Raw genomic sequence first — 13,478 nt, forward strand, 5'->3', positions numbered from 1 at the left:
GCATGTTGATAAAGTAAGACAAAGAGGTCGTGTGAAGAAGTCTCAAGCTCTGGCAGGTAGTGATCACGCTCCCCCTGTAAGGGGATTGGACGCAGATAAACACCAGCACTGAAGTCAGCCATGCAAGGGTCAGGCAGACCCTGAGAGGGGTCGGGGTGAGGGAGAGATTAAGGAAAAAGGAATAAGAAGGATGAGTTGGAGGAATGTGGGGTGTGTCGCTTCCTGCCTGTGTGTAGGGAGCAGACACCCGGTTGCTTTGCTCGGCTGAATAAAGAAAACTGAGCGAATCTCCGCCTGACTGAACCCCACTGACACTTGGTTTAGTGGGTCTGTAAGTCGCCAGGTTAGCTAGCAGGGACCTCAACACTATCGCCCACTGTTTTCAGTCCCTTTCTGGTGCATATGTGAGAATCATCCGTGAGGCATTGGGCAATGAGGAAGTGAAATGGGTTCTCCACGGTGCGTACATGCACGCTCTAAGTATTTGAGGACATGATTTGCTGGTTTACAGCCAAGGAGCTCTAACCATTCTCTGGCCTTATATTTGAAAAAGTACAACAATAAAACACATCCAACATGACCAAAAATACCTGCTGCCAGGCAGTGGGACAAACTGCCAAGGGCACGCACAGAGAACAGCCCCCAGTGTGGTGCTCTTAATTCAACACCCATCTATCAGAGATATTTAAGGCTAATTAAATCAATTCTGCCCTGCCGAATAGGCTAGATGACTCACAGAGGATCCCGCCCAACCCAAAAGGCTCTAGTAGAGGAAAATAAGCCGCTAATATAAGCTGGCTAGACTACAGATGCAGCGTGCAGCTGAATGCTCTTAGCAGTGCTCCAGCAAGGTAAACTTATCCCCACTTGTCCTGTTGATCTTTGTGCTACTATATATTTTCCCATATTTAAATCTGTACCAAAGCAGAAAGGTATGTTTTAAGCAACAACAGGAGAAGAAAGGATGCCCCATGCCAAACACATTTGCAAAATTGCAGGCATTCTGGGCTCACCCCACCGAGAAAACCCAGGGGCTATTTTAAAGTTATACTAGAAATATTTCTGCCTTAGTGCTTCTTCAGTCACAATGAGAATACTATAAGAGGTAAAAGTACAAAACGGTGCTTCACATCTTTATAATATAAAGTGCTACAGTACCCTAGAGCATAAGTATGAAAGGATCTGGCGCTGGTCACTGCAGTGATCCGAAAGGGCTTTTAAGGCAGCAAAAGTAACTGCTCCTCCTGCCTTAATTTCCTTCAAAGTGATAGAAGCAGCTGCAAACAGCCAAAGGGTGGAGGGGAGGGGAGGTTAAGCCCTGGGAAATCAGCACTTGGGACGAGTTTCTTATCTTGGTCCCCTGGGGTGGAATAAAGGCAACACCATCAGTACCAAGTTAAATGGCAGGGAACAGGGGACAGGGTATCGTGGCCTTTGGTGAGCACAACCTCCGAGCTGCAGCAAGCCACTCCGGTGCGTAGGTCGATTTCAGTGTCCATTCCACTGCAAGTGCCTGTGTAGAAGAATAAATCCCCTTTTCATTACGATTTTGGATTACTGGGTGCGGGAGCTGGCATTGAGCAAAGAGGGAGCTGGAGGCAGAGACAACGAAGTGAGAGAAATACATATTTTTGAACACGGGGAGAGTTTCATGATATGAAGCTTTATGACAGTAGCTACAATTTAGGTACAAGGGGCATCCGTGGTCCCAGAAATTAAAGCAAGCCATCCCAAACACCTTCTTTGGTGCCCTGCATACCAGAGAAAGGCCTTGTTGCATTGAGCTGCCCACAATTGTCCTTGAACGCACACCTGTTGCCTGCTTTGCACCACACGGGGGCAGGAGGGTAGCCCTGTAAAAATATTCACACAGAAAATCAGGGGAACAGAGGACTGTGCCTGGTGCTCTAGACTTCTGGGTCTCTGCACTTATCCAGTGATCTGCGAATGCACCCAGTTCAGCCGCACTCTCGACAGGTGCCTGAACGTTCACACACTATTCCCCGTGTGAAACCAGCTCCTGCAAAGCTTGTCTGGAGGGATCTTGCGAGAAGAGTCAGAGGTGAGGGCCTTCCATCCAGTTCCTCTGCAGGACCCACAGTGCTTTGTGGGAGCAAACTTCCAAGCCCTTTTATTTCTAGAAAAATCAGAAAAAAAAGGTAGGGCGGTCTGCAACTGACAAACGTCTTTCAACATCTGAAGGGCTGAAATCTGCTTCCCTTCACCGGAAGTGCCGTCGCGGAAGAGGATCGGTTGCAGCTCTTGCAGCGATGAAGAACTGGCTAGGGACAGTGGGAAACCTTTTGCTGAAGAACGGGCGATGTTAATTTTCATACTTATCTACTGCACCACTGAGAGATAATTTGAAACCTGACGTCGTCGTGGTAAGGGATTGTACAAGATGAAGTCCCAAACAACTGCATAGCTTATGCTTTTCCATTAAGTGTGGGATTTCCCCTGGGTGAATCCTTTGGGAAACATTGCCGTGGGGAGAGGGGGAGGAAGAAGGGTGGCTTGGAAGATGCAGCTGAAGTTGGCAAGGTAACAAGCTTTCTTCAAGGTTGCTATGCAGATGGCACCCGGCTGGCTCACGGGGGCATGTAAATGCTTCTTCACTAGGAAGGGAAGCAGAGTAAGAGCACAGGAGGTGGAGGAGCAGAAAGCTGAGCGAGGAGGGAGATGGCGTGCCAATGCAGCACAGAGTATTACCGGGCAGGCTGCAGGAAGCACCACCGTGCACAAGGAAAGGGTTGGGGTTAGAAGCAGCAGCTTTTTCAGCTGCCCTGCCCCGAAGACACAGCGGCACTTTTCGCCGGACCGTGCTGGGAGTGGTCGCCCAGGTTCAAGCAACGGGGCAGCCCATCGTGACTATAAGCCCTAGAAGCAGCCGGGGGTTGTCACGGTGGATTATTTGCAAAAATCAAGCTGCCACCTGTAACCTCCCCCCCCACACACACACACACTGGACAGTCTGGGTTTGAATGACACAGTCACCACCGCTGGGTACTCATGAAGGACGGCTGTGCTGTGCACGTTTATCGGAGAAGGAGAACAGATACAAATGCACCTTGCGATACAATGCAAAGACCAAACAGAAGCAAACGAATTTGTAGCATCTTCATAGCCTTAATTTTTAAGTGCAATTATTTATTTAGAGAAGTTGTATACTGCTGCGCATACAAATTCTGAAGAGGACAGTTAAAAAGCTAGAACAGAAACAAGAATATAACATGTACTGTAAATACAGTAACATGAAAATCATGGTTGGTCGGCAAGAAAAGTTTCTTGAAACAACAGTATCTTCAGTAGGCACCAAATACACCTACAGACATGGAGATGCCACGCTAAAAGTTCTTCTCTTAGCGGACTCAAGCTGGGAGGCAGGTGGGATCTCCATGAAAATATTCTCCAGTGACCTCAGCAGGTTGGTAAAGAATACTTGCTAAAGGCTTAAAAATGAACTCTTGCTTTGCATGAAGACAAAAAGGACCAAAGATAAAATCCTGAGATCCAATTAAGGGTGTTCTTCTTAAAACCACTTCACAGAAAACCGACTGGAGAACGTGACAACTGAAATCCACCAAGGGGTTTCCCTAGAAATACTTGTAACTCCTTCCGTTAAAGTATACAGTTTAAGAAGCTCATGTGCAGTATTAAGTAGAATAGCCATTTCATTTTTAATCTATGCCCCTTTAAAAGTGTGTGTGGGGGCGGGGGGAGAGCTTGGCAGGCTAAGGTGACAAATCCATCACAGCAGTCCACTTTCACTCTGCATCAAACTCAAAAGGGATTTCAGAAATGCGAACCTGCAGCTTAAGAAATCAAATCCACAGGCCCTTAATTATCCTTTTCTTTCCACAACGTGCATTTCATTATTCTATTTTTGCGATGTCACTGGGCTAAGTAGTTCTAACCAGGTAATTATGCCAGAACAGTTTTAAGTCACTTAGGAGTACTTTGCCAGTCAAAACAAACCCCTGCCTTTTTTGGCTCTCTCGGTGCTATGCCAACACAGTGTTATTTGAGTCTCCATTTGTTCACATTAACAGAAAACTTCAGAATAAGCACAATGTGCTCCCAATCATAACATTTGATAATATCCCAGAAAACTGCGCATAGAAGCACAGCAGGTGGCATTATTTTAAGCCCAAACTGATACAGCCAACTGCACTTCCTTGCCCCAAAGCCCAGTTGTTCTTCCCGAGAAGACCCCAGGTTTGGCAGTCATGACCTGGTCTTGGCAAACTCATGCTAACTTTAAGACAAATAGCTACTTTCCCCCCTTTCCTTCAATATTTCTGGAAGACCTTAAAAAGCACAGAGACCACTCTAATTATCCAATTCACAACTCCTCCCTTAAATACCAACAAACAAAGTCTATTTCCTATTTTATAAAAAAAAAAAGATTTGAATTCAGCAATCAAGTATAGATTTTAATCACTTAAAATGTGTCTAAATCGTATTGCTTAGGGTGTCAGAATGTTCACTGTATTAGTGACAAGGAAATGTCATGATACCTTGGATCCTCAGCATCATGTATTCCTGCAATGCAAGTATTTAAACTGTAACAATTATTTTATCAGTTTAAGTGAGAGGAATGCATCTTAAATGTGTCATCATCTACATGGAAATCATACTTGCCTGAAGTCTCCCCCCCAACACACAATTATATTATTATGGAGACCTAAAACAGCTTAGCTTGAAAGTGACACAAGCTCTCTTTCCTTCTCCCCCTTCTCATTCCAAGATGAAAGACCATTAACAGATTCTATTTGCAATTCCAGACTTATTCATGCCTGTGAAAAGAAAAGGATAACTTCAAATGCCAATATTTCCTGAACTGTGGGGATCAGTTTTTCATTGTGAAGATTAGATGCAGTTTCCGAAAAGCCACTGGCCTCAGCAGAATTAATTGTTACCCAGCAAAGTCTATTCACAGTAAAGAATTCAGAGATCCAAGGCAAAGGAGATGCAAAGCCATCTAACAAAATTAAGATTCACAGGCAATTTAAAAAAACCCAGCCAATTAATAGTTTCTTAAGGCCACATGTACAAACCCCTTGATCAATCATGTCCACACATGGACGTAAAGACCTGAATGCTCATCACCTCATATCATAGCACAGGGGTCCTCAAACTTGTTGAATAGGGAGCCAGCTGAAAGGTTGCAGTGACCGTCACGGGCCAGTGTGGTTCTGTCGGCATGCGAGGCGGTGGCTCGTTCAGAGGTCTCCCAGCGAGTCCAAAACCATTTCTGAGTGAGCGAGCGAGCCACCACCTCCCCACCCACGCAGCAAGCACGCACGCACGTGGGCAGCGAACAGTGGCGTGGGACGGATGGACGGCCACGGCAGGCCAGATCCATCCCGTGGGCTGTAGTCTGAGGACCCGTGTCATAGTATATAAACCTTGAGAATAAGTGAACAAATGTTATCAGTTATTCGTGCCTCCTTGCAATCACATGATGTGGTTTCCAAAAGGATTTCATTTCATTCAAGTTTTAATAAGGATCACTTGTGAACAAGCCCCAAAGGATGCATTGGAATAATTGTCCTCACCACTGTTGCTGCTCCACTGCACTGTTTCTACTATAAAACTTTTGCCTACTAATTATACCACATGTTGACCTCTTACATAATCCAAACAGTAAAAATTAATTGAAAAAATGGTAAGTGACAAATTGAAGACTGCTTTCTTACAACTGATATATTCAAAGAAGTTTCCCAGCTGCATGAAGGGCTAAATTCATAACTGGCCCCAGGTAGCTGTCATCTTCATACAGATTTCATAAACTTGAATCATCTGAAGCTGTAAAAGCTTTCCAATCAAACAAAATGGTTAAAAACTTGTAATTAAGAATCCAGAGGCTCTAGGGTGGAGGCTTTCATAAATTAATGACGGCTCATCTTTCCTGACTCCCAAGAAACAACAGTAGTAGCTGCTAAAAAGTCTCCCATTGCACAAACCTGAGCTTTTAATTAGGAAAAGTTCTTTCAGGTACTGTACTATTGATGTTCAAATGTTCTTAGTTCCAACCTCTGTGAGTGGATATAATCACACTTCTCTACATATGTTCAGCATATCTTATCTCAGCACAAGAATTTGGCATATAATAAGCACATGCTGTTCAACAAAGGATCAACACCTGAAGTCAGATAAAAAAAACTTACATTCTAATCCTTTATTATTATTTTATTGCTATTCCATCCATTAGCCAAAACTCTGAGTGGTGTCCAACAATCAATCAAATACAATATAAAATATAAACAATTAAAAACACTTACACTGGAAAATTTAAAGCAAATTTTAGCAACTGAAACGAGTAACAGGCTGGCCTCCCTAAATCAAATGACAGCTTCAGGGTGTACCAGAGTCATACAAGCTTTACTGCAGAGAGAGCCACTGGGGTGGCTGTCACGCAGGTCATCTGTATCCTAGATATCAACCAGGGGTTGACAGAATGGCAGCCATATCAGCTGGAACCCCCTCACCCCATCTGGATCTACTAGCTGGATCTGGATCCAGGACAGCTCACCTGAGCGCTTGGTGGAAGGACAGGGTATAAATGCATCTGATAATAATAAATAGGTTCCCCCACCTCTGCTGAGGGGAAAAGTCGCCTGCAGTCTAAATCTCCACAGGCAGTGATCCAGTGAAGACAAAACGAGTGATCAAAGTCACCACTCTCAGATCACTGCCCTCGTTCCCAAGCAACCCCCCCTCAAAATAAATGAATAAATAAAAAATCTATGGTGTGACCTGCTGCATATGTTGAACCATTGCCATGGAGCCCACTCAATCCTGAACTGCCTCAGGAAGAGTGCCTTCAACATGGATGCTGGCATCCCCCGAATTATTTGCCTGGGCGACCCCAGCATTACGACCGAGACGTCCCCTGTCAGCCCAGTGATGGCGAACCTTTTAGAGACCGAGTGCCCAACCTGCAACCCAAAACCCACTTCTTTATCGCAAAGTGCCAACACTGCAATAAAAACTGAGGTTTTAGCATAGAAAAAACAACTCACATCCACTCCAAGCAAATATATATATATTATTTATTTATTACATTTTTATGCCGCCCCCCATCGCAGAAAGCCTTGGGGCGGCTTACAAGGAAAAATAAACAACCATCAAATAACATTAAAAATGTTATTTTTATATGTATCTCCTTGACAGCGCACTGACCGGCCATGTGGAAGCTCAGATGAGTCGCGGCTTGTGAGGTCATCGCCTGGCGCCACTACTCCTTTCCGAGCATGCGCACGGCCCCTATGTGCGCTGTTATCCGATGCCTGGCTGCTGGGGCGATGCTGGGGCGGCTTGGCTCGCGTGCCAACAGAGAGGGCTCTGTGCGCCTGCTGCGGCACATGTGCCAGAGGTTCGCCACCCCTGCCCTAGCCTTTCACTAACACTACCCATCTTAGCAGTATGACCAGTAAAGTGAAAACAATAAACTGCTTATTGCCAGACTAAGACATTCTTTCACAGATGTCTGAACTCTGAAGGGGCCCATTCAAACAATGTTATCCGTATTTTCCTTGGTGAGATCCCAGTAACATAAGCTGCCTGTCAATCATTACTCTAAGCCTGCAGACCTATGTGCTTTGCTTGGAAGGACGCCTCCGTGAACCCCGCAGGCCTTATTTCTGAGTAAATATCCAGAGGACTGGTGTAAGGATGCCAAGAAAGCAGTTTGTTTTCTTGCATCTGCAGAACTTCCAGAGAAGATTAACTGGCTCAACAATCAAGTTCTTATCATTAAACCAACACTGGGAAAGGTCATTCATGGGGGCAGAAAGTTGTTAAAATAATACTGAAATGCACTAGAGAAGAGAATTACAACCCAACATTAAACATGTGAACAAATTAAGGTAACAAAACAAACCTCTCAGTCTTATTTATTTCCTAATGCCATCCTGAACTTTTATTAGGGCTGTGGAAAAAGTTCACCAATGCACAAGTGGAAGCTTCCAAAGGCGGATCGACTAAAATTTTTGGTTGATGGATTCATCGGGCTAATTTTTAAGGACCAAATCAAATGACGCCAGATTAAGAGAGGCAAGCAAAATTCGAATGCGTGCTTGCTTGTTTGTGATGCTATTTTAGTTCCTAGGTGCTCCCAGTGGGCTAGGCCCCTCTGCAGTAATGAATAGGGAAACAGTGGGCATTTTCTTGGCTATGCTAGAAGCATTTTGAAGGCGCAAGGGGGCATCTGAGCTGGCGGGTTCAACGCATTCTCTGACACATGCTCTGTTCTCATTCTCACCTCCCGCGGAGCGCAACAGATGGTACCATGATAGTGGTGGCGCTTTTCCCGGCTCTACCCTCGAAGAGCAAAGACTTGCAGCATGTAAGAACCCCTCAGCTACCTTCCCAAGCAGCATAGGATTGCTTCCGTAATATCCTATGGAAATGCCTTTATTTTAATTTTATTGTTATTTCCAGTAACAAACACAGCTCTGAAGCAGCAGGGCCAAACCCGCATTCTAACCAACGTTTCAATTGCACGTATTGCCATGTAGCCACAGCTGTCAATTTGTATTTAGGACTGAGATTCTCGAGTTAAATAAAATGGAGGAACCACAAATAAATGATGTTGTTCTAGCAGAACTACTTTAGTGTACTGCTCCTCATGCTGGCTGACACACCAGTTTCTCCAGGAAATCGGTGTAGCAACTAACTCTACTGATATTGTGTAAGAATAGTTTGTGCCACACAATGTAACTTGCACTGGCAGTTGTGCCCTCTAAGTACTACCCACAAGCTAGAAAACAAAAGCTGACCTTTCTTGCAGGGGGCCACCTTGAACATTTTAATTTTCATTCCCCTATCCCCAGATTTATCAGCTAGTAGAACTGCTGCTTACCCTACTAATTCATGTCAACGTATTATGGAGATATTAATGTAACCATTTGGTCATAATACAGATAATTAATCAACTAAAATTTAGTGTAAAGGCTTCCAAATCACAACAGAATTAGTAATTATAGGAACACAGAGCAAAATACCTAACCTGTTATATGTCTTCTACAAATCATTAGCAGTGCAATTCTACACATTAGCATAACAGGCCCTCTGAGCAGGCAACAGAAAAGCAGGTACAGAATGGAAATTCAAGTAACTGGTCTATTTATATATAGGATTGAACTGATGGTCATATGTTATAAGGTGGACACATTTAATCTTCTCAAGAAACAAAATAAGGACCTTCATATAAATGTCAGTGCTGCACAAATCAGAATTCCTTCACACACACGAACCAACATGACTAGCTGCATTAAGTGCTATTAAACATAAGCAAGGACACAGTGGCCCTGAGGAAACCACCCCAAACAAGTCTACTATTATGAATGGGATCCGATAACATGATTGCCCACACTCAAGGATTGAATATTCGACCCTGGGTGCTCTGCGGGGGTTCTTTGCAGCTAGCAAGCCAGGCGCCAGCACGGCTGGGTTCAGAAAACAGCCTAACCCAGGTTTCAAGGGTTAAGGTAAGGGTGGGTTATGGTGTTGCCGGGACCCGGCCTATGATCTGGCTTCCATGATATGAGAACCCATCATGCTTGGGTTGCCATGTCATCCAGGCAGAGTGGCTGATATGTGGGCAACAAGCCCCCCTAACAATTCATGGCTTGTTTTAGGAGTTCCAAGTTGCTGGGTGTGTTGTCGTGCTTTTAATCATCGTTGCTCTTGCTGGTCTTTTGGCAAGTGCATTTATCTGTGTATTCTTGCCTGGCCAATATGTTCGCATGTTTCAGCTGTCAAAAGAGGCAACCAGGTAAATTAAGAAACTTACGTGGAAACTGACAAGATGAGGCTACATATCCACTAGTTTGTACTCATATACTAAGCCCAATTACTGAGCCTTCAACCATTCCAGAAAGAGGGAGATGCTAGCTGCAAAACTGCGAACATGTGAGAGGCGCAAATATCAACTCCCTAGAGTAGCTAGAGGCTTGGAAGTGAGTACATGGAGACTCTGGAGTATTAAAAAGGTGGCAGACAATGACAAGTGTCACTTATACACTTAAAAATTAAAGGATCGCATTGCCAAGAGGGAGATTATCTCCCTATCCCTTCTGATGCACCTTCTTTTGCTGCCTTGCCCTCCTTTTTATTTTTTTTTTCTGTTTAAGTTATTTACTCCACTTCCCTGCTCTCTCTGACAGCTAAAACGTACAAAGAAACTGACCAGGCAAGACTATGCATATCTGGATGGCCCTAAGAATACACTTAACAGTAATTAAAAATCAGTAACACTTTCCTGGGACCAATAGATAAATGCACTCTTTTGAGATGCAAGAATAAAATCAAAAAAGGCTGCAAAGGAAAAGGGGTCGCAACTGGAGAAGGAACCAAAGAACACACACACACACACACACACACACACACACACACACACTCCATCACTCTGCCCACAACTGTGGCCAGCCACATTCCCTGAGAAGTAGATGATCGGGGTGTGCGTGTGTTGACTGGAACATCATGTTTCTGAACGTGGCTAAGACAATGCACAAAGAGCTTCAGCCATTGGGCAGCAGAGTGATAAAAATAAGACAATGGCAACGATGACGGAGGAAGACAGGTTCTGCCTCAAAGGACCCTGGGATGGCAGTTGGAGGACCGAAGGGGAGAAGAGACCGTGTTGTGTCGTGGTTAGAGCAACCAGAGTCCTCGCCCCGCTCAGCCATAGAAACCTCACCCTCGTTAAAAACATGGCGAAGTACAGGACTCAAACGCTATCAGTGCTTGTGGAACGAGAACACCTTCTTCTCACTAATTTCCTCTGTGGCAGGAACTAAATTCCTGTGTTAGTAAAACATGCAAGACACTTTCCGGTGGCGTGAAAAGGGTTCAAAAGCCACGTGCAACCTGCTACGGCAGTTAACAGATGCATCAGCACAGAGGCGTGAGAAAGACAGAACAAGGGTGCACTAATTCCCGGTACGATGAAGGCACACAATGACAGCCCAGGCAAAAGAGAAACAGCTCATACGTCTGAAACCACCGCTTCTCCCTTTGAGAACGATTGCTTTAGGCCAGGCAATTGGGTGTTTTATTCTCAAAGTGAGCAAGGCAAAGTACTGCAGTAGAATGACTTTTATGACCCCTTGTGGCATTACACCAATTCCCTCTTCACAATAGTAGCCTTAAAAAAAATACAGGAAGGCCATCTTAATGTGCAGTTACTCACATACGTAATATATACAGCTGACTCAGAAAGAGTGTATGGAAGCCAGGTTATGTATCTAATGCCAGGCATGATCATTAGCCTCCTCTTCTACTGAAGATACGGATAGCAAATCCCAAGACCCTTTATCTGAAGTCTGTGCTGCATGTCAGAAACACAAGCTATAAATCAGTTATAGCAACATCATTTTTAATACTAAGATGAAAAATTATATCAATGTTTTTGTTTTTGCTTTCTGAAGGAAGGGAGCTGCTCAGATCTGGCTGGAATTTCTCCCCACAGCTTTGAAAAAGCTATTTTTTACTGTATTTAAAAGGCCTGCCCCCTGATGGGGGCTGAGCAGAGAAAAAGGCCATGAATTTAAACCAAAAGGACATAAAGAACCTATGACAGACTACCATTCAGCTATTGAAACAAACCTTTTAACACAGCTTTGTCTCCAAGATCAGCAATTGCCTGCCATTATACAATTCTTGAGAGGCGGAATGGGAAAATATTGCCCTTGAGAGGCGGACAGTCATGTTGCCTCGTGTGATGTAGAAAACGTGCCGGCACTATGCTTGTTAGCAAGAAAATACTAACGGAGTCTCACGTAGGTTCCAAACAAGAGATTAACATCATCGTTCTAGGAACAAGCATGCTGTCTGAGAGAAGAGTAATAAACCTGGGCTCTCCAAGATCAAACAGCTCTAGGCAGACTAAAAATAAACAATAATCAATCAGTTCAAGATAGCTGCTTATCTCCCAGTAGGCACAAACTGCTGTTTCCCTCTTACACCAATTTCTTGCCACCTTGGCAAAGTGGAATGGCCTGCCTGCCTATCTCAGCTGTCCTCCGAACAACAGTTGTTGTTGCTGTTTAATAAATCTTAATTCATGAAGGGAGGCAGGAAGGGGGTGTGTCTATGCTGGAGGCACAAGGAGGAAAAAGAGAAGGGCAAATACAGCATTGCCAACTTTGCTTCAACCAATACAGGATGGGGACACTCACACATGCGCAGGTCAAAGACAGCAAACATTCAACAAAGCTGTACCGCACTACCTGAGGTGAGGGAAGGACATTTAAATATGCACTTTATTTTAGTGCTTTATTTCAGCAGGTACGCTCTCTCAGTTAGGTCTTCCAGGTGATGTAGTTAGTGCTGCCCTTGCCCATGTGTTTTAAGGCTGCTGTCTGTTATTATTTTGTAATCATTATATATTAACTCTTCTACAATGACTTGAGTCTAGCCAGATATATTTCATATTCATCTGAAAGTCCTCTATATGTTAAAACAAGTCCTGTGGGGTGTTGTTTAAATATCTTTCACCAGTGCAGTTCAGGAAGTCCCTCTCACTGAACAGCAACTGCCTTTAAGATTGGAAAGATTTCACCCAAAGGAAACCAAAATACCCATTTTCTTGAACAGACAGCAGAAGAGATTCCAATTTTCTGTAGAGGAGCCTCTCAAGAGGTACTAATTTTCTGTAACTCCTACTGAGAAAGCACCATGAGGAAATTAGACCCCTGTTCACCTAAGGCAGCCAAGCATATTCGCTTTTCAAAAGGTGAAGCAGGAAAAGAGGCTCTCGTGGAGGTTTCATGTCTTCCTACAGCTGCCTTGAGTATAGCTTAGTCAAAATAGGACAAAATCTCAAGCACCAAAAGAAATTGCTTTTCATGCCTGGAAGCAGGGTGTGCACACCTGTTCAAGTGGAGAAGCTGGTGGGCTGTCATGTCACACAAACCAGGTTGTGTCTACTTGAGCAGGCAAACATTACTCTCACCTGGGAGGAACCGTATCACCACTGCCACAGGAGTGGACTATGCAAGTTTTCCTTTTGTTAGAGAGAGAAGCTAGTTTCTTCATAAGAAGAGGGCTTGGCATGTCCTTAGCCCTCCTCCTGATAGGTGTAGGGAGACCAAAAGATATGGGGGGGGGGAATTATTTGTCCTTTGCTTTACATTTGTCCTTCACTTTGGAGCTGATTCCAAATTGACTGGTACTCTCTCTCTATAAGCAAACAGCAGCTAAAGAAAAATCCACGCTTCCACCTTGATATTCTTACAACAACCTTCCACTGAAATATTATACGAAGGGCCAGCCTCAGAAACAACCGTACCCCCAAGCCATATAAGCACTCAAACACCCTCCCACTGACACACTTTTGCTGGAGAATCACACCCCTTGCCCTTTCCCTATGTGGAGAGAAGCGATTTTCTTTACATGGGTGGAGCAGAATCAACTGGGTGGTCCTTTCTCTGCATACCTAGAGATACCGCTTTTTTTTTTTTTTTTTTTTT

At 44.3% G+C, this 13,478-nt stretch overlaps 1 protein-coding gene across 1 annotated transcript in view; it reads right to left on the reverse strand.

Moving 5' to 3' along the window:
• Positions 1–7,000, reverse strand: part of PACS1 (phosphofurin acidic cluster sorting protein 1) — a 53,033-nt gene extending 46,033 nt beyond the window's left edge. The window contains exon 1 of the mRNA XM_044448350.1: positions 1,760–7,000. The gene's annotated coding sequence lies outside the window, so the exon portion shown is untranslated. The remainder of the gene's footprint in view (positions 1–1,759) is intronic.
• Positions 7,001–13,478: the final 6,478 nt, after the last annotated feature.

Source organism: Varanus komodoensis, unplaced genomic scaffold (assembly GCF_004798865.1).
Source record: "Varanus komodoensis strain SLA01 unplaced genomic scaffold, ASM479886v1 scaffold55, whole genome shotgun sequence".
Taxonomy (NCBI): Eukaryota; Metazoa; Chordata; class Lepidosauria; order Squamata; family Varanidae; genus Varanus; species Varanus komodoensis.